Below are 22042 nucleotides of genomic sequence, written 5' to 3'. Positions count from 1 at the left end.
AAAGTAGTTGAAGCATTGCATAACCCAAAGGGAAGAATAGACTAAGCATATGTTCCCCAAGGGCACGTGAATGTGGTTCTTTCCTAATCTTCTGGGGCTATTCCAATTTGATTGTAACCACTGAATCCATCCAAGAATGAAAAGTATTATTTTCCTGCCAGATAATCTAACACTTGATCTACAAAGGGTAATGGAAAATGATCATTTTTAGTTGTTGAGTTAAGTTCCCTATCCACACAAACTCATCATTTACCTCCCTTCTTAGGAACTATAGCTAGAGGTGACACCCACTGGCTATCTGATATAGGATAAATAAATCCAGCTTTTAACAATTTTTTCGATTTATGCTTAACTATTTCTCTTAAGGCTAGATTGATCCTCCTTTGTGACTGGCTAACCAGTCTGTATTCTTGCTTGATATATATGCTATGGGTACACATTTTAGGATCTAACCCCCTCATGTCTCAGTAGTCCCATGCAAAATCCTTCTTATGACACTCAAGTAGATCAACCAAGGCTGCCTTTTGTGCCTTTGTGAGCTAATTATTAATATTTAAATACTTGTCCAAAGAAACTTCTACCTTGGTGGTTAGGTCAATTTGAGCCTCTTCAGTGACAGAAGAAGTGTGGACCTCCTATGGTAATAAGGTGTGCAATATATCTATGGATGCAGTAAGTTCAGATGAGGAGGAAGGTAGGAAAATTGAGTGCAAGAGACATGAAGTTAACTCCTGTGGCTGGTGTTCTAAGCCATGATGATTTTCTATAATATTGGAAAGCACTCGATCTTCATCTTGAAGTTGTATGAATGGTTCTCTATTTATCATCATGAGGTGACAAACATAGTTAAATTCTTCTTCTATCTCTTCCCCTACATCAGGCCACATGACCTATTCTTGATCAAGCTGAGGTTGTGCAGAAGAATAAAGAGCTAATTTCTTAGTGGAATTCCCATCTGAAATAGTCATATCTCTTGACTAGCACCAAATGTATGCATCAAATGTAGCAAGACACAACCTTCCTAATATGTCTGGATATCCTCCCCATGTGGCCTTGGGAGACAATATCATGAAATTTGATGGATGTTCCCAAGAATCCAAACTCACTAAATCATCTTCTACCATACCATCAAGTCAAACAATAGAGCTATCAAAAAGCTGCAAGACTGTGGGAGTACGTCAAATATTGGTTATGTTAAGTTATTGTATGATGTCCTTAGTCATGACATTAATGGCGGCTCTAAGATCTATTAGAGAATTCTTAATCTAAGCATCATTAATGACCATTCCCACAATAGGGCTACCTAGATCAGAATACTTAAGTATTGTAACCTTTCCCAACATAATATCATCTAGTTGTCCCATCACATGGACTGTTTTTGGATCCTTCTTTTTCTTACCAAGTTTCTTCAAACATGCTTCCTTAATGACCTTACTATAGATGGCAATATCCTTGATAGCTTGAAACAATGGAATATTAACACATATGTATTTCAGCTGATCAATGAAATAAAAAGTTACATCTTCACTTTGCTCAGTCTTGTTAGCTTGTAACCTATGAGGAAATGGAGGTATTTTATTCACTCAAGGCGTACTTACAGGTTGTTAGGCTTGGGTAGATTGAACTACCTGATCTACGGGGTTATCCGATATTTCTTGCTTTGATGGTACTTCAGTAATGACTGGAGAATATGGATTAGGCAAATTAGTCCCTAGCCTAAGATGAATATCACTTATATTAAGAGAATATGTAGGGTACTAGTTAGGATCAACAAAATATACTTTTTGTTGTGGTTGGGGTTTACTATTTAGATTTGGTATAGGCTGAGATGGCAACTAAGTAGCTTTAGGTGGAGTGGCACTATAGCAAGCTATTGTGGTGGCTATAAATAAGCAGGAGGTTGATTTAACCACTGCTGACCCCCTCTCCATTGAGAAGTTGGTTGCCAATTTCCATGTGGAGGTTGCCATGACCCTTGAGGTTGAGACCAATTTCCCTATGGCTGCTTCCATTGGGATGAAGGATTGGGATAATTTGACCATGAACTTTGGGGGTTATATTAATATTGAGGTGAAAATTTTCCAAAGTTTTGAGCATATGGAGGTTGCCACTGATTGTTTTGTGCATAATAACCAACAAAAGATAATGGATCAAGAGGCATACCTTGCCTTGGGGACCATGGAATTTGTTGAGAAACATATAAGAGTTGTTCATCTTCTCCATATACTGGCTTAAACTTTGGAACATGGTGATTATCAAGATTGGCAACTAACTTACATCTGCAGTCCTTCTTCCTTTGCCTATAGTGAGGACAAAATTCTGCAAGCATTGCCTCATCTTATTCATGATTCTTCTTGGCTTGAAGTGTGTCCAATTGAGTGGCCATATTTTTTATAATATCTTCCTTAAAATCCTTCATAAGATGTCTTAATTCCATTCAGGAAACTCCACTGCTTGTTGTTGATGAAGACATTCTCGGCTTATAATTCTTATTCTTCTTGGTAGTGGTCCTATAATACTTTTGACAAATTTGGTTGATTTCATTCCATAATGATAGAGTTATATCTCATCCTCCCATAAGGTCTAGAGAATCCATGCATTCATCACTGATACCCCTTAGAAATATCTATTGGCAATATTGCATTATAACAGACAATGAAAGATTGTTGGCATTTCTTAAGAATATTGAGAAGGTTGTTGATGATTATGGATATAACTGATTAAAGATGTTTTACTATCTTGATATTATTATTTTGTCATTGATGTCAAGAAATTGATTTTTCTAATTCAATATGATGTTGCCATATCTTGAGAAGTATAATATGAAGATTATAAAGATGTCGATGAAAGACACGGGAAAGAATATGATGAATAAGGGGATGAATAAGGTATTCAATGGGCAACTACTACTGAGTCAGACAATGATGAGATCATGATGTTTTAGATTGTTTTGACATCATAAATATGTTGTAAAATGTAAAGGTTAATACTACACTATGTTATCATGCAAAGAACCTAGTCGGTAAACCCTAAGGTTATCGCTATCGGTTAATGAAGGCGGAATGTCTACTGAGTGAAGTTTAGTATTCACCGAGTTGTTACCAAGTTGTAACCAGGATATAACAAAAAGCATTAAATGTTTACATGCAGTATTTAATGAAGGAAGCTGATGAGTTGGAGCAGATCAATGATTAGTAAGCTGTGGAAGAAGTTTGTTAACGAATATAAGGCAATGGAAAGTCAGCATGAAGATCTACAGCTCAGATTGAACTGCAATACCCTAGCACAAGTTCCAAGACTATTATGCAAGTTCCAAGGTGGGGTAAAACATTTTCAGATCAAAAGATGCATTGAACCTAGACAAGATTGAAGATCTGATGGCTATGATTGATCATGGGAAATGTGATCAAGGAGATTAAGCGGTTACCTAATTGTTTATAAATAGGAAACTGTTGATAAACAATGTATGTGGGCAAGTGTATGCACATGGATGCTACATAGTGATTATCGAGCACAGAAGCTTGAAGACCTGTTAGAATAATAGAGTATAGAAGCCTAGCAAATAGACAAGATTAGTTCTATGTCTAGATTGTATTGAACAAATAAGAATCTACTTTAGCATTTTAGATGTGAAGTTGCAGATAGATTTTTATTACTATTATTTTGTGAAAGTGACAGAAAATCTCTTAACCAAGTGGACTTAACAGTCTTATATGTAAACCCTCTAGCAAGGTGACATTCTGATTGAGTGTTTGAAATCCTTTAACTAGGTCACTTCTAACAAAGTGAAGATCCTAATAGATCTGAGGGAAATCCCTTAACCGGGTCACATCTAGCAATGTGTTTGTAATCTTTAACAAGATTTGCTTTTAACCAAGCATACTCTAGAAGAGTATATTTCTTAGTGGGTCCAAAATCCCATAGTGGTTTTTCCCTATTTGGGTTTCCACGTTAAATTTGGTGTTATGAGGTTTATATTGTTCATATGCTTATGAGTTTGCATGTTTGACAGTTTTGGTTATATGACTGTTATATATGTTACCGAGGTTGAATCTAATGTTTTTATGGATGATTAAGTTTGTATGATTCACCCCCCCCTCTCATCTTGTTGGCTATTGGATCTGTACTTATATTAAGTATTAGAACTATCAATTGGTATCAAAGCTTTGGACTCTGGAAGGAAAGTTTAAAGGCACTTGAGTTAAAGATCCAAAGATGTATAAGAGGGATGCACCGAAGCTGAACAAGTCAAGTTTCTCTACATGGCAGAAAAGGATGAAGCTACATCTATCAGGAGTTGGAGAATATGTTGTATACTATCTGGAGAATGATTTTGTTACACCGAACACCTATCCATTAACTATGAAATAGATAAAGGAAAAACAAGAACATATTCAAGCAATGATTGAAATAACATCTGCATTGACTGATTCAGAGTTTAATGATCTAGAAGGCTGCAATGATGCAAAGGCAATGTGGGATAAGCTCATATCAGTATATGGAGGAGATGAACATGTTCAAAGAGCAAAAGTAGATAGTCTGAGAGGACAACTTGAATCTATGAGGATGAATGAAGGTGAGAACATAACTTAGTACAGTACAAGACTAAAGGAGATTGTCAATCAAATCAAAGGAGCAGGTGGAACCATTGAAGAAAAGCATATAACAAGTAAGTTGTTGAGAACCCTTCTACCAGCTTATGCAATCCGAGTCTCTGCAATCATTGAATTGAGGTCTGTACCTAATATGCCAATTTAATTGGATGCTACCATTGGTAAGCTACATGCATTTGAGTTAAGTAATTTTGATAACAATGGATCTTCAGTAAATAAAGTTGAATCTGCATTTAGTTCTTTTCATCTTGATGAATCTAATGATTACAATGAAAGAAAGTATAAGTACTCTAAAGGAGATCACAGTGGAGCAAGTGAAAGATTTTGGAAGAACATGGAAGAAGTACACAAACTATATGAGGAAATCAGAAAGCAAGAAGAGTTTGAAGCACTATTAGCCAAAATGTTACTGAGAGGCAAAGGTAAGTATAAAGGAAAAGTACCTTTGAAATGTTTCAATTGTGATAAAATAGAACATATGGCTTCTAACTGTCTTGACAAAGAGTTTACTAAAAAGAGAGATTACCAAGATGATAGATAGAAAGATAACCATTACAGAAAACATTGAGACTTCAGAAGAAGAGATAGAAAGACATGCTTAATAGCTGATGAGGAATCTAATGATGATAAATCAGATGAGACTGATACAGAGGAAGTAGTCTATGTGGCTATCAAGGATGGATCAGATGAAGAAAGGTATGAAGAAAAAGCCCTAATATCTCACATAAACACTAATGATTCTTGTATTATAGATAGTGGATGCTCACATCATATGACAGGAGATAAACACAAGTTTGTTATGTTAGAAGATTATGATGGAGGCTATGTTAGATTTGGTAATGATGCACCATGTCTGGTAAGAGATAAAGGATCTATAACACTTCTTGATAATGCAAGATGCAATGATGTTTATTGGGTTGAATGTTTGAAATACAATTTGTTGAGTGTAGCACAGCTAAACAACATAGGTTACCGAATTGAATTTCAGAAAGGAATTGTCAAAGTTCATGATAAGAATGGAAAGTTAGCTACTACTGGGACACAAACAGAAGGTAATACATTTCACCTTGACTCAACTTGGAATAAGTGTTTGCATGCAAAGATTGATGATACCTGGTTCTGGCATAAAAGGTTTTGTCATGTAAATTTTGATAATCTAATCAAAATAAGTAAGAAGCACAGAGTAAGAGGTCTACCGAGTCTTGAAAAACCTGAGAATGCTATGTGCTGAGGATGCCAGATGGGTAAGATGACAAGATCAAGCTTTACAAGTAAGTCTTACACTTCTAAGGGAATTTTAGATCTAGTGCACATTGATCTTTGTGGTCCTATGAAAGTTCAAAGTTATTATGGTGATAAGTATTTCATATTATTTGTGGATGACTATTCAAGGATGATGTCAGTAATGTTTTTAAAAGAAAAATCAGAAGCTTTTCAAATGTTTAAATGGTACAAGGCAAGAGTTGAAAATGAAACAAGAAGAGAACTGAAATGTCTTAGATCAGATAGAGGAGGAGAATTCACATCTGATGAATTCAACTTATTCTGCAATGATCATGGTATTAAAAGACAAGTCTCTGCACCGAGAACTCCATAGCAGAATGGAATAGTTGAGAGAAGAAACAGATCTATTATGGATTGTGCTAGAACACTGATGATTGAAAAGAAGGTGCCACAAACATTTTGGAGAGAAGCAATAAGCACAGTTGTTTACACCTTGAACCGAGTTCAATTGAAGAAAGGTACTTTGAAGACACCATATGAAATCTGGTATGTTAAGAAACCTAATGTTAGTTATTTTAAAATCTTTGGAAGTAGATGCTATGTTCATAAAGATGATAGAAATGGCAAGTTTGATGAGAAAAGTGAAGAAGGAACATTTCTGGGTTATTCTTCTAGAAGCAAAGCATTTAAATGTCTGATCAAATCATCTAACAAAATAGTAGAAAGTGCAAATGTGAAAATTGATGAATTTGTAGAAAGAAATGATGAAGGAAATTCCAAAGAACCAAAAGACTATGATGAATTTGTCTATGTTCAACTAAGAAGTCCTATCGAGAAAACTATTAAAGAAAATGAAGAAAATATCCAGTTACTGAGTGATGAAGAAGATCATATAGAGCCTACTGAGCCTGTATTAGCCAAGTATGTCAGAAGACATCATGCACCTAGTTAGAATATAGGAGATAAGGATGATCCAGTGATGACAAGGAACAAATTGAGACAGAACACATGTTTGATATCTGAATTTGAACCAAGAATAGTGAAAGAGGCATTTAATAGTGAAGATTGGGTAAATTCTATGACATAAGAGATTGATCAAATCAAAAAGAATGACACATGGACACTAATCCCAAGACTGAAGGACAAAAATGTAATCGGTACAAAGTGGATTTTCAGAAACAAGTTAAATGAAAAAGGAGAGGTCATTCGGAACAAAGCAAGACTAGTTTGCAAAGGTTATGCTCAAGAAGAAGGAATTGATTATGGTGAAACTTTTGTACCTGTTGCTAAACTTGAAGGAGTAAGAACATTGTTGGCCTATGCTACTTTCAAGAACTTCAAGGTATATCAAATGGATGTCAAATCTGCATTTCTTAATGGAATATTAGAAGAAGAAGTTTTCATTGAACAACCTGAAGGATTTGTTGAAGACAATAATAAAGATCAGCTATGTAAATTGAACAAAGCTTTATATGGTTTGAAACAAGCACCAAGAGCATGGTATGAAAGATTGCACTCTTATTTGATTAAGATTGGTTTTAGAAGGACAAGTGAGAATAGCAACATGTACATGAAGAATGATGAAAATGGAATACTGATCTCAGCCATATTTGTTGATGATATTATATTTTGTGGAAATGACTCTTTATGCAAGAACTTTGGGAATGAAATGAGAAAAGAATTTAAGATGTCATTAATCGGTGAGATAAAGTATTTTATAGGTTTACGGAAACTGCAAATGAAAAATGAGATTTTCATTACTCAATCCAAGTACATAAAGGAAATCTTGAAGAAATTTGGAATGGATGATTCAAAACCAGTAAGTACTCCTATGACTACCAACTATAAATTATCAAAGAATGATGAATCTGCATCTATTGATGAGACACTCTACCGATCCATGATTGGAAAACTACAATATGTTGTTCACAGTAGACTAGACATAGCACATGCAGTAGGTATAGTTGCAAGATTCTCTGCAGACCCTAAGGAAACACACATGACAACAATCAAAAGAATTTTTAGATACTTGAAAGGGACAGAGGATTATGGCTTAGTATATCATAAAGGAAATAATTTTGATTTAAAAGTTTATACTGATGTTGATTGGGCAGGCAACATTGATGATAGAAAAAGAACAAGTGGTGGAGCTTTCTTTTTAGGAGAAAGACTAGTGAGTTGGCTTAGCAAGAAACAAGGATGTGTTTCACAGTCAATAGCAGAAGCTGAATATGTTGTTGCAGCATTGAATTGTACCAACATTGCATGGATCAAACAACTGTTGGAAGGTATACATGAGAAAGTTACCGAGCCAGTAACTATATTCTGTTACAATACTAGTGCCATTAATATTTCAAAGAATCCTATTATGCACTCTAAGACAAAGCACATATCTATCAAATATCATTATCTTAGAGAAGAAGCTCAAGAGAAGAAAGTGGTGTTGGAGTATGTTAGCACAAAGGAGCAAATTGCAGATATCTTCACCAAGCCACTACCAAAGGACACTTTTGAATATCTCAAAAGTAAGTTAGGGGTCCTACCCCTATCTTTTACTCACTGACCAAGCTCAGTGAAAGCATCAATCCAATGACTCTATTGAATATATTTTGGGAGTTGATGCTGATTTATACACTTTAGGATGTTTTCTAAAAGTGTACTGGAATTACTACAGAGAATATTACAGGGAACAGGAATTGAAGACAAATGCTCTGACTGAGACTCGGTTGATACACAATAGCAGGAAAACACTTCTTACAGAAACAAATTATGTTTTAATTCTTTACTTTTTGACATTGTTGTCAAAGGGGGAGAAGACTACTATAAAGGGGGAGAAGACTACTATAAAGGGGGAGAAGACCAATATAGGGGAGAAGACTAAGATTGGAAAGAAGACTGAAGAAATGAGGAGAAGTCTAATGTATGGGGGAGAGCATTTTAGCATTTCATCACAACAATCCGAATCTATTAAGGTCAAATCAATTGGTTTTGCCATCAATGCCAAAGGGGGAGATTGTTGGCAATATTGCATTATAACAAACAATGAAAGATTTTTGGCATTTCTTAAGGATATTGAGAAGGCTATTGATGATTATGGATGTAACTGATTAAAGATGTTTTACTATCTTGATATTATTATTTTGTCATTGATGTCAAGAAATTGTTTTTTCTAATTCAGTATGATGTTGCCATATCTTGAGAAGTATAATATGAAGATTATAAAGATGTCGATGAAAGACATAGGAAAGAATATGATGAATAAGGGGATGAATAAGGTATTCAATGGGCAACTACTACCAAGTCAGTCAATGATGAGATCATGATGTTTTAGATTGTTTTGACATCATACATATGTTGTAAAATGTAAAGGTTAATACTACACTATGTTATCATGCAAAGAACCTAGTTGGTAAACCCTAAGGAACCTAGTCGGTTAACCCTAAGGTTATCGCTATTGATTAATGAAGGCAAAATGTCTACCGAGTGAAGTTTAGTATTCACCGAGTTGTTACCAAGTTGTAATCAAGCTATAATAGAAAGCATTAAATGTTTACATGTGGTATTTAATGAAGGAAGCTGATGAGCTGGAGTGGATCAATGATTAGTAAGCCGTGGAAGAAGTTTGTTAACAAATCTAAGGCAATGGAAAGTTGGCATGAAGATCTACAGCTCAGATTGAACCACAATACCTTGGCACAAGTTCCAAGACTATTATGCAAGTTCCAAGGTGGGGTAAAACATTTTCAAATCGAAAGATGCATTGAACCTAGACAAGATTGAAGATCTGATGGCTATGATTGATCATGGGAAATGTGATCAAGGAGATTAAGCGGTTACCTAATTGTTTATAAATAGGAAACTGTTGATAAACAATGTATGCGGGCAAGTGTATGCATAGGGATGCTACATAGTGATTACCGAGCATAGAAGCTTAAAGACCTGTTAGAATAACAGAGTATAGAAGCCCAACAGATAGACAAGATTAGTTCTATGTCTAGATTGTATTGAACAAATAAGAATCCACTTTAGCATTTTAGATGTGAAGTTGCAGATAGATTTTTATTACTATTATTTTGTGAAAGTGACAGAAAATCTCTTAACCAAGTGGACTTAACAGTCTTATATGTAAACCCTCTAGCAAGGTGACATTCTGATTGAGTGTTTGAAATCCTTTAACAAGGTCACTTCTAACAAAGTGAAGATCCTAACAAATCTAAGGGAAATCCCTTAATCGGGTCACATCTAGCAATGTGTTTGTAATCTTTAACAGGATTTGCTTTTAACTGAGCATACTCTAGAAGAGTATATTTCTTAGTGGGTCTGAAATACCACAGTGGTTTTTCCCTATTTGGGTTTCCATGTTAAATCTGGTGTTATGAGGTTTATATTGTTCATATGCTTTTGAGTTTGCATGTTTGACAGTTTTGGTTATATGACTGTTATATATGTTACCGAGGTTGAATCTGATGTTTTTATGGATGATTAAGTTTGTATGATTCACCCCCCCCCCACTCTCATCTTGTTGGCTATTGGATCTATACTTATATTAAGTATCAGAACTATCAATATCAACTTAAGAGATTCTTCATTTAGAGTACTATGTTTAGACTTCTTGACACAAAATAGAAATCTCTCAAGATAGTCTTCTAGACTCTCATCCTCCCTCCATGTCATCCAAAAGATATCATCTCCATGGCGGTCAGTTCTCCTACAATAATCTTTATATTTATTAAGAAATAATCATTTCATCTCCTCCCATGTGTCTATTGAGTTATTCCCTAAGCTCATAAACCATCTCAAGGAAGATTCTTTCAAAGTACCTAGGAATATTTTAAGTCTATGGGCATATGTAGTGTAATCATATCTCCTATAGAGGACATCAAATTCTAACAAAAAAGTGTCTGGGTCTTCTGTAACTAGCCCATAGAACTTAGGTAGAGAAGAAGCTAGAATTTTCTTGAGGTTAGCATTATCATGAAAATTAGAAATATAAAACTCAAGTGTTGGGTTAATAGGTGGATAGTGTTGGAATATTGGCATAAATGTTGATGATATTGATAAACCAGTATAAGGACTGTTGGTGATGATATAGTTGAGATGTTTTTTGATGACTTGATGATCAGTTTGTGTTGTCATTGATGGAAACTATGGTTAAATTGTTCTATCATGTTATCTAAGTTTTCTATGATTAACTGGAAAGCTATGGAATAGATTTGATAGTTAACTGGCAAATAGGACATTCACCAGTAAATGTGAAACTATGTTATGCTTAAGTAATTGGATCTTCAGATTGATGAGGAATATGTGTTTGTGACATTATAACGAGGTTATGATTGAAACCACATCATGTTTTGGCTATCAAAAGTCATGTTTTTGATTGAATGATGTGTTTTCTGTAGGGTTTTAGTAGGGTTTAAGAACTAGTATTCAAATCTTATAACCAGTAATGATTTTGAGTTTGGTGGTGTATTACATTATGTTTGTAAGATGATAATGACGTGGCTGAATCCACATGAAGTGATAAATTATTGTTTTGGCATGTACAAGGAGAAAATTTCTTGGGAATGAGTGAAGTGCTTAGTAGAATGAGCTAAGAGTTTGAAAGTTTATTAGATCCATGTGCAGTGATCATTCAACGACCATAATGATTTGTAATTTGTTGTAATGATTTATAAATATTTGTGATGATCTATGATGTAAGTCTTAGTATGAGGTTAGGGTTTTGTAACTGACTAAATTGTAAAGTCTATTTAGGGCAAGTCTGTGATGATTTACTATGTCGTTGATCAAAGGAAGAGTGTGTGGATGAACCAGTGCATGTGTCTGCAAGATAGAATCATATTGGAGCAGGAAAGAATCTGTACAAATAAGAAGAGAGTATTATTTTCAGATCATACATTCGTTGTTCCCTAATAGTTGTAGCAAACTCAAAATCCCTTAATTGGGTAGGTCCTAATAGGCCTGATTGTATAAATCCCTTCACCAAGTGACTCATTAGCTTGGGCTTTAAATCCTTCCACAAGGTTACTCCTAATAGAGTAAAGCTCCTAATAGGGCTGAGGTAAATCCCTTAACTAAGGGACTCCTAACAGGGTCTTCTCCTAACTGAGCATAATTGTAAGCTCCTAACCGAGCTAGGCTCCTAATAGGGTGCATTTCAAAAGGGTGCAAAAGTATTGTGGGTACCAATTCCCACCATGGTTTTTCCCATTTGGGTTTCCACGTGAAAATCCTGGTATTCATGTGTTGCTTGATTTCTTATGTGATAAGTTGATATATTTCTATTACATGCATGTTGATGAACACTTAGAAGAACATTTTGATAAATCTGATCAACAATATGATTTCATTTATTACCAGTATTGTTTATGAGTTATTTTGAAAGAGGTTTTTGGTGGTTGTTAAAGTTTTAAAGTTTACTATTATTACAAATTCACCCTGCTCTCAGTAATAACCGATTCCTTACAAATAACATATTGCCACCTCCTGGAGGTGGAGGATTACCTCCAACCCCTAGTGGATTAGCTCCAACTCCATGTCTTGCCATTGGTGCTTGATAAAAAACTAAAGGGTAAAGATCCTCTTCAGGTGGTCCAAAAAGGAAATGAAGGTCATTTTCTGGAAGTTCAAATGCAGGATAGTCCAAATTATCCGAGGCTGGATAAAGTGCAATAAAAGGATTTACATATGGTGCTTCATAAGGTTTGAGTCCTTTATTATCGAGGTGATAAGGAAGAAATATACCAGAGACATTTGTTCTTCTTCTATGCATGCAGATTCAAAAAAATTATTTGACTTATCTAAAACTATGAAAAACACTAAATCACTGAAAACTAAAAGCTCATGACTATGACAGGTTCTTAGTTTGGCACCATCCCCGACAATGGCGCCAAATGATGAATACTAAGAGGGAGGGTGAATTATTATGCCAAAAATATTCGCACTTAAACACTTTACAAGACTGATAGTAAACTAGTAAAACAATTTAGCAGACAAACCGGTTAGAACACATGCTAACCAAATAGAAAATAATGCATTCACCCACAGAAGCACAAACACAATAACACATGATATTTTAACATGGAAACCCAAATGGGAAAAACCACAATGAGATGGAACTCATAAGTAGCTATCTGCAGAATAGGAACCAGACCGGTTAAGGTCTTACAATGTTCTTTACTAGAACAGATCCTGTTAGGAATCTCAATCTCTGTTAGGAGATAACTTTGATTAAAGACTACCTTGCTTGGAGGAATTTAGATCCATAGATGTGAACCACCTTGTTAGAGGATTTACAAAAGGCTTTTGGGCCTACCTGGTTAAGGGCTATAGACTTGTCAAAGATGTGAGTAAAAACAATTGTTTGATCTAGCTAGTAGCACAGACTACTTGGTTAGATCCTTGGTAGCTCATTCCTAATGCACTCTAGCATTACTTCAGTCTTCTACACATTCATATTCTCTCCAACTCCTCAATCACCTTAAACCCTAGCAACAACATAAACTTTCACTATTTCCACATCAACAACCTAAAACCCTAGACATGATGTCCTTATAAAGGAATCGGATTTCATGTCGGTCCAATAGGATTACATAGCAATTTCCTAGGTTCAATGAACCTAGACATACTTGGTACCATGACACAAAAAGGCACCGTTTAGGTGTCAGCACCATCAAACAATTGGTGGATGGTAACTCATCACAAAATGCTGGTTGGTAACTCATCATAGAGTATTACCAGTTCATACAAAATGCCAGTTGCCGGTTTGACCAAAATGAAGACTGGTAAAAATGTGTTATGCCGCTTTAGTCCCTTGTACCACTTGGGATCTATGAACCACTTGGGGTCAACATGCTGCTTCAGACTAGGAGACACATTCTGCAAAACACCAATAGTCTAAAGACTATAATACAACATACCGGTTGGAACAAATACCAGTTGTGCTCAAACTCATACATATAAAGGGGATCTCAATGCAAGTGTGTGTCCATCAATGACAATCACAACATAAACATCAAAAATACCAACAATCTCCCCCTTTGGCATTGATGGTAACACTTAGGAAAATAAAATTTTGACATCTAAGTGTTTTACAACAAAATCATGTCATTAGCAAAATTGCTCCCCCTAAGCATATACACTATCCCTTTGGCAATACAATATATAACAATTTTGCATAAAGAGCATAAACATTGAGATATTCAGAGCATATATCAAAATTTTGATTACCAGATACTTCTCCCAAATAGAATTCTTCTCCCCCTTTGCCAACAATGACAAAGTACAGCTGAACAACCCCTGTTTTCATTTGATATTAAAATAATAAAAGTTTATGACAATAAGGAATAATATTTGTCAAAAACAGATTTAAAGTCCTGCAAGAATTGTTTTATCAATAAAGACTAGGACTCAAGTAGGGAGGTGGCTACTTCTTTCTCTGTTTGCATCTAGGAGACCTGTTCTTCCATGGCATCGATTGTGCTCATCTTCTGTGTAACTGTTAAGGCATCTAGGTTCAAATAGCACTTCTGAAGAATTTGCAATTTTGGGAGTAGAACCAGTTGTAGCTCCTGCAAATCTCTAGACCGGGTGCTGATCTCTTGCTGCATTTTTGCTGACTGGATGTGAAACCGGTGAATGGTTTGCCCATAAGTTGTAAAGGAGTCATAGGGTGGCTTGAATGTGCTCATGTAGGACTGCAAGTCCATTTGAAGCTTTTGCTTCTGAGCTAGCACATCATCATAGAACAGATGGGGTTGGCAGATCTTGTTGAGTAGCAGATTCCCCTCATCCAAAGCATCCCTTATATCCTTTTGTTCTTTCTTTAGTTCAGATCGAAGCTCATTCAACTTCTTCACCAGAGCTATATTAAGAGATTTTTGATGCTCCTTTTTGACATTTGCCTCTGCTGCCTCTTCTAGGCTCTGCACCTGATCATCCACTACTGTGCATAGGAGCTTAAGTTTAGCTAGTGATGAATCAGTGTTGGGAAGATTTGTACTGAGTATCAAACCGGTAAGAGTGTCCACAGCCACTTCAATTACATCCTACTCCTTCTTCCTTCGAATAATTTCAAGGCGCTCTTAAGCAACCTCGATGCTCTGCATTAGCTCCGTTTCACTTGCACACTAGAGATCGATAGGACTAGTGAGATCAGCCGATTTGGCTTGACTCTCGGTTGCCTTTGGAGTTTCCATCTGGGTGCTCTTCTCTGCTTCTCCTACCTTGTCCTCTTTCACTTTCTTCTTCTCCACTTCTCTCCTCTTCTCCACTTCCTTGTCCTCCTTAGCCTTTTTCTTTTCTGCTTCCTTCTTCTTCTCCTATTTCTTATCTTCCTCTTCTTTCTTCTTCCTCTCTACTTCCTTCTTTTTATCCTATTCCTTATCTTCCTCTTCCTTCTTCTTCCTCTCTACTTCCTTCTTCTTCTCTTGTTTCTTATCTTCCTCTTCCTTCTTCTTCCTCTCTGCTTCCTTCTTCTTCTCCTGTTTCTTATCTTCCTCTTCCTTCTTCTTCTTTTCTTCTTCTTGCTTCTTTTTCTCTTCTTCATCCTTCTTCTTCTTCTCCTCTTAATCTTTCTTCTTCTTCTCCTCTTCATCCTTTTTCTTCTTCTCTTCTTCATCCTTTTTCTTCTTCTCTTCTTCTTCCTTTTTCTGCTTCTCTTCCTCATCCTTTTTCCTCTTCTTGACCTCTTCCTTTGCCGCTTCTTGTCTGTCCTCAGCTTGCTTATCAACCTATTTAGCCTGTTGCTCCTATCCTGTTGCCTCAGATGGTGTTTCCTGAGTAACATCCTCTATGTCGAGAGCATCGACATCAATGGTGTCGATCGGTTCAACAACCGGATTTCCTTCATCATCAAATACTTCATCTGGTTTGGATATAACCGGTTCTTTTTCAGCTTGTCGATTGGCTAGATGTGCTTTGTGAGACTGGATAGTAGTTGTCACATAGTGATGACTGTCTTTTTCGACATCATCAACTCTACCTTCTAACAGCCAGAGTCTTCTTCTTCTAGTGAAGAAGAGTCCTTTATTTTGGTTAATAACATCAAGTAATTCAGAATTTGATAGGTCGGGAAAGTATTATGCAAACACTTTCTCCCTAATTTCCTATTCCTTTTTAATGGAAATGCGCCATCTATTATCTAATGATATATATAAAGAATGAGGTGTCTAAGATTTAATCTCTGAGGGCAACTGGTCATTAACACATAAATACTGAATTATTTCCTTTTCAACCGCTTCTTTTTCATCATCATTAAAGTCATAAAAACACTGAATTAAGTCATGTAGCACTTTTCTCCTAATATTCTTTATTGTTCTTTGACAATGTGTCAAAGGTTTATAGGAAGAGATATCTATATTTACCGGTGCAGATGATGTCGGTTCATTCTTTGTCTTTCTCTTTGCTTGATGTGTTTCCTTTGGCTTTTCCTCAGACACAGTTTCTTTTGAGTCTGGAGAGGTATTCCTTGTCTTCCTCTTTCTCTCGAACACTTTAGCTGGTGCCAGTTCTGGTTTCTTCTTGGTTGGTGACAGCTTGGTCACTTTTGGAGTTGCAGCAGTAACCGATGTTGATGCTGTAGGCACTGCCTTTGCCTTCTTCATTGTAGGTTCTTTTCTTTTTTTTGCAGAGGGTTCCTCGACCAGTGTAACCCTTTCCAGATAGGCTCTGGTCCTCTTTGCCTTAGGATCAAGAGGTGAGGCAATAAGGGTAGAGGCATACCCTTCTAGCATATCGTACATCACCTCATAGACCATTGGCTCCACTTCTTCCTGTCTAGGCTCAACAACCTCCATTATGCATTGATCCACCTTAATGGTGAAATAGATATCATCCTCATATTTATTGATGATGTCACTAGATATTCTCATTCTTTGGCTCATTTTCTGTCTGAACTCATCAAAATACTTGTTCAGAACATCAGGGTAACCGGTTCCAATTGTTTCAATGCTTTCCTTGATTTGCTTGGTCACCGGTTGGTTAGCAGACTATTGGACATCTCCTACTCCTAGAAAGTAGCCTTGGAAATAGAAGAACAACCCAACCAATAGTTGCCCAAACTTGAACCTTAGTGCATATCCTGTTTGATCGACTTCAGATTCAACAGGAGTTGTCTCTGCATACCGATGCATAGATCAAATGATGCATCCTCCTTTATCATCCAGTAAGCGGCATTTACCGCTGCAGCAGATACAAAGTTAATTCTACTGGCTGAGAATGCCTGGTATCCAATCACCATACATGCATACTTCACCAGATCATCCTTGATAGAACTGACTATCATGCCTCATGAGTTGCTCACTGAACTGGTGAGCTTGGACATTTAAGTTTTGCTTACCATCCTTAGGGTTGGCACTTCCCCTATGTTGTAGAATCCGGTGACTGCATGAATTGCCTATGGCTTGATGCCATGTGTTCTCTCCAGGTACATCTTATCACCATGGACTCTGCTCAAAATGATCCTTATATGATCCTCTGTGAAATCCTCCAGGAAGTAAACAACATTGTGGAGCTTCTTCTTCTCCAAAATATTATACTTCAGTTTGATCTTCTTATCCTTTCCACAAAATAAACCTAACTGGGAGTGGATGGCTAGAGACCCTAGGTCTTCAATCTTGCAATCTATGTAGTCAGAAATTCCCTGTGGATGGCTAGAGACCCTAGGTCTTCAATCTTGCAATCTATGTAGTTAGAAATTCCCTCTTCTACTATCACACTAGCCGAGACTTGTGATAGGGCATTATACTTAGACTTTCATTGAATAAAGCTTGCAGACTTGACAAATGCACTAGAACTGGTATGAGATGCTGAAGCCATGATATAAATTTCAAGAACTCAAGAAATACCTTTTGAAACACATGAATTTAGGGCTTGTTGATTCTCTTTTACTTCACACTCTGTCGGTTGTTGAATCACCGCTTTGTGTTCTCCACTTGACCGTTTGCAGTTTGAATTTGAATCTCCTTTGCGATTTCTCAATTTGTCAAAATCTTAGCTCAAATCACCTTTTCATCACTCTGCTCTTTGAAAAACTTTTTTTTCTCAAAAACTGATAGTGAGAAATGATTTGAAAAATCCTTTTAAGTATGTTTCTCACCTACCATCATTAATGCTCCTCCATTAGGGCATAAACCCTAATTTTTCTTTTTACCATTTCTGGTCTTCTGCCAAACGATAGGTATCACATACTGGTTAAGGTCTTTTACCAGTGTAAACTGGGGGTTCGAAACATTTTTCCATTTGCTCCCCCTAAGGTTTTCTGAAGCTTAGTTTGCCGGTTCCGTGATTTCCACACTAGGTGCAGAAACCGGTTCCTCTTGTAACACCATTCGTTTCTTCATCCAGGTTTTGTTCATGTCTACTTGAACAGTGTCAACATCAATGTTTCCTTCTGGAGTGATCGGTATATCATCAGATATGTCCTTTCTTGACCTACAGAATCTGGCAATGTGACCCAGTTTGTTGCAGTGATAGCAGACCAATCCAGGTGCTCTCCAAGGTCCATTGTTCATGTTTCCATTCTTTCTTTTGCATGTTGCAATAGTGTGACCATGACCATTACATACCATATATTTTTCTCTCCATTTGGTTGCTTCTTGACAGCCACCACTTCTTTGCTGATGATTGAAGGCATTAAACCGGTTGTGATTCTTGTTCACAAAAGGTTCAGGACCAACTCCTTGGGTCCTCTGAGGATATCTTCTAGTGTTATTCATAATAGACCTACATTCAAATGCTCTATGCCCATACTTGTTGCATGCATAATAGTTACCATAAAATCTATAGGATCTAGGCTTATCATTTAGGAAATAAGAAAAATTGTTGTAAGCCTTACTCCTACACACATTTGCAGTGTGTCCTTCTGTAAGATAGTTAAAGCAAACAGGTTTAAACTTTTGCTTACCTTTATCCTTTGATGTCAGTTGTTTCTTTGATGTTCCAGCATTTATACTAGAGGTCTCACCTTCCTCATGACCGGAATAACCAAGTCCATTGGTATTCTTGACCAGTTTGGCAAATTCAAGCTTTTTCTCTAGCTTGACAGTGCTCTTGTTGAACTTAGCAAGTATTTCCTTTGACTCAGAGAGTTCTTTGGAAATAGCAGCATTTGTTTCCAACAGGTTTTCATTCTTAGAGATGGCAATGTTCAATTCTCCTTGCATGTCTTCCTTTTCCACTTTGCTTGCATGGAGTTGAGCAGTTAGGGCATTGATCTCTTGTTTTAGCTTGGAGATCTCATGATCTCTTTCTCTCACCAGATCTTCAGCTTTCCTCCAGTTCTCAAGCTCTTGACACATTCGGATAGTGAGTCCTTCCAATTCCTTTCTCAGGTTGGAGTTTGATTCATTCAACTTATTTACTTCTACAATTAGGGCTTCCATGTTTGCTTCATCTGAAGAACTATTTTTAGATAGCTCCATCAGCTTTTCTGCATGTTCTCTCCTTTTTGCTTGAGATGCCTTGTATTTGACCATAAGATCATCATAGGCTTGCTTAAACTGAGTGAGCCGATGAGTAAGTTCCCTTATAGAGTATTCCCCCATATCTCTTTCCAAGTGACTAAACTTATAGAAAGGTAGGCTTTGATACCAATTGATGAATACTAAGAGGGGGGGGCAAATTAGTATGCCAAAAATCTTTGCACTTAAACACTTTACGAGACTAACAGTAAACTGGTAAAATAGTTTAGCAGACAAACTAGTTAGCACACATGCAAACCAAATAGAAAATAATGCATTCACCCACAGAAGCACAAACACCATAACACATGAGATTTTGACATGGAAACCCAAATGGGAAAAAACATGGTGAGATGGAACTCACAAGTAACTATCTACAGAATAGGAACCAGACTGGTTAAGGTTAGACCGGTTAAGGTCTTACAATGTTCTTTACCAGAACATATCCTATTAGGAATCTCAATCTTTGTTAGGAGATAAGTCCGATTAAAGACTACCTTGCTAGAGGATTTTAGATCCACAGATGTGAACCATCTTGTTAGAGGATTTACAAAAGGCTTTTGGGCCTACCCGGTTAAGGGCTATAGACTTGTCAAAGATATGAGTAATCAACAAGTGTTTGATCTAGCTAGTAGCACAAATTTCTTGGTTAGATCCTTGGTAGCTCATTCCTAATGCACTCCAGCATTACTTCAATCTTCTACACATTCATATTCTCTCCAACTCCTCAATCACCTTAAACCCTAGCAACAACATAAACTTTCGCTATTTCCACGTCAACAACCTAAAACCCTAGACATGATGTCCTTATAAAGGAATCTGATTTCATGTCAGTCCAATAGGATTACATAACAATTTCCTAGGTTCAATGAACCTGGACATACTTGGTACCACGACACAAAAAGGCACCATTTAGGTGTCGACATTGTCAAACAATCGGTGGATGGTAACTCATCACAAAATGCTAGTTGGTAACTCATCACAGAGTATTACTAGTTCATACAAAGTGCTGGTTGCCGGTTTGACAAAAATGAAGACTGGTAAAAATGTGTTATGCTGCTTTAGTCCCTCGTACCACTTGGAATCTACGAATTGCTTGGGGTCAACATGTCGCTTCAGACCGGGAGACACATTCTACAAAACACCAATAGTCTAAAGACTATAATACAACATACCAGTTGGAACAAATGTTGATTGTGCTCAAACTCATACATATAAAGGAGATCTCAATGCAAGTGTGTGTCCATCAATGACAATCACAACATAAACATCAAAAATACCAACACCAAAATGTTTGCCTTCCCAATTGGAACAATAATTTGACTTAAAACCTAAACTCAGGGATTGGACATCTATCCTGAATAGCTATCATTTCCATGGTGGAGGTTTCATTTACATGTCAACCCAAGGACATATTACTTGAAATGGGCCAGCATAGTTTATGCAGTAAGTTCCCATAAAAGCCATTCTATTCTACTGCAGCAAAGGAAATTATGGAAATTAACACACAAAAATGTAATGACTAAAACACTACAGGAAATCTTAATACTGAAAGATAATTCAAGCAACTAACTATCATTGATGTTCTAAGCTAAAAAACAAGAACTATTTTGTTTGCCTTTGAATATAGGAATAGTCATAGGTTTTGGTTTGAGTAGATGTAGGAATAATCAAATGCTATAACAACAACTATAACAAAATAAAACTAACGTAACAAAGACATAGGATTGCTCACCAAGTGGGCCCCCTTGGATGAGCATGTCTAGAACTCAAATAGTCTTATATGTTCAAAACACCATCACTTTATTTATCATTCCAAAAGCTATTACATACTATGAAAGTAGAGAGAATATTGTCTACTTCTGAAAACTTTGTCTAACCCCCACAAAGAGGTCCAAATATTTATTTATAAGAAAACTATAACAAACAACTAACTACCTAAACCATGACCAAGAGAATAGGCAAAATTTTTATTACAACAAAGAAGGAGTCAACCATAAATATTGTGGGACATTCATCATTCATAACTGTAGTGTCATAGAATTGAAACCCTAGCAATTTATGACTGCATTAGGGTCCACATGCATGCGAACTCGAATCCTCTAGCCTAAACGGAGACCGAAGATTGCTCGGCTTGTGATAACTGCTTCTTCCTTGGCCTCCACATCACTCTGCCTTGGAGATAGGGTGGGAAAGGGGTGTGGTGCCTTTGTCCCTACCCTATATTGGGGCAGATCTTTCTTGCAAGCATTGTGGGTTGTGTAGTGAGCAGGAAATCTCCCTGATGTCAGCCCGTGACAAAATTCAAATTCTTCAAACATGTATTTAAAGGGCATTCGTCCTCTTATTTGTATAAGTTCAATAAGTGTAATTTTGATAAGGTCATGTTGCATAAGCGATCAAGAATTCAAGAGCATTAAAGCATTCTTTTCCAACATTGAGCATTCTCAAGTCTCCCTTCAAGGCTAGGTGTTGCATTCAAGTCAAGGATTCAACCATTGAAGAGGAGATTGCTTTCAAAATTCAATTCCACACAAGCATTTCTATCAAAATTTATACTACAACCTCCCTTGAGGTGATTTACAATTCAGTCTTTCAATACTTGGCTAATTCAAAAACTAGGGTTTGACCTAATGGCAAACCCCCAATCCCAACACATTTCCCTCTCTTTTCTATGTGTAGGTTGCAGGTGTGTAGCTGTACTTTCGGATTCGGGCTTCATTTTCAGAGGCAGAAAAATCCTTT

Source organism: Cryptomeria japonica, chromosome 6 (assembly GCF_030272615.1).
Source record: "Cryptomeria japonica chromosome 6, Sugi_1.0, whole genome shotgun sequence".
NCBI lineage: Eukaryota > Viridiplantae > Streptophyta > Pinopsida > Cupressales > Cupressaceae > Cryptomeria > Cryptomeria japonica.
This window is presented reverse-complemented; position numbering follows the sequence as displayed.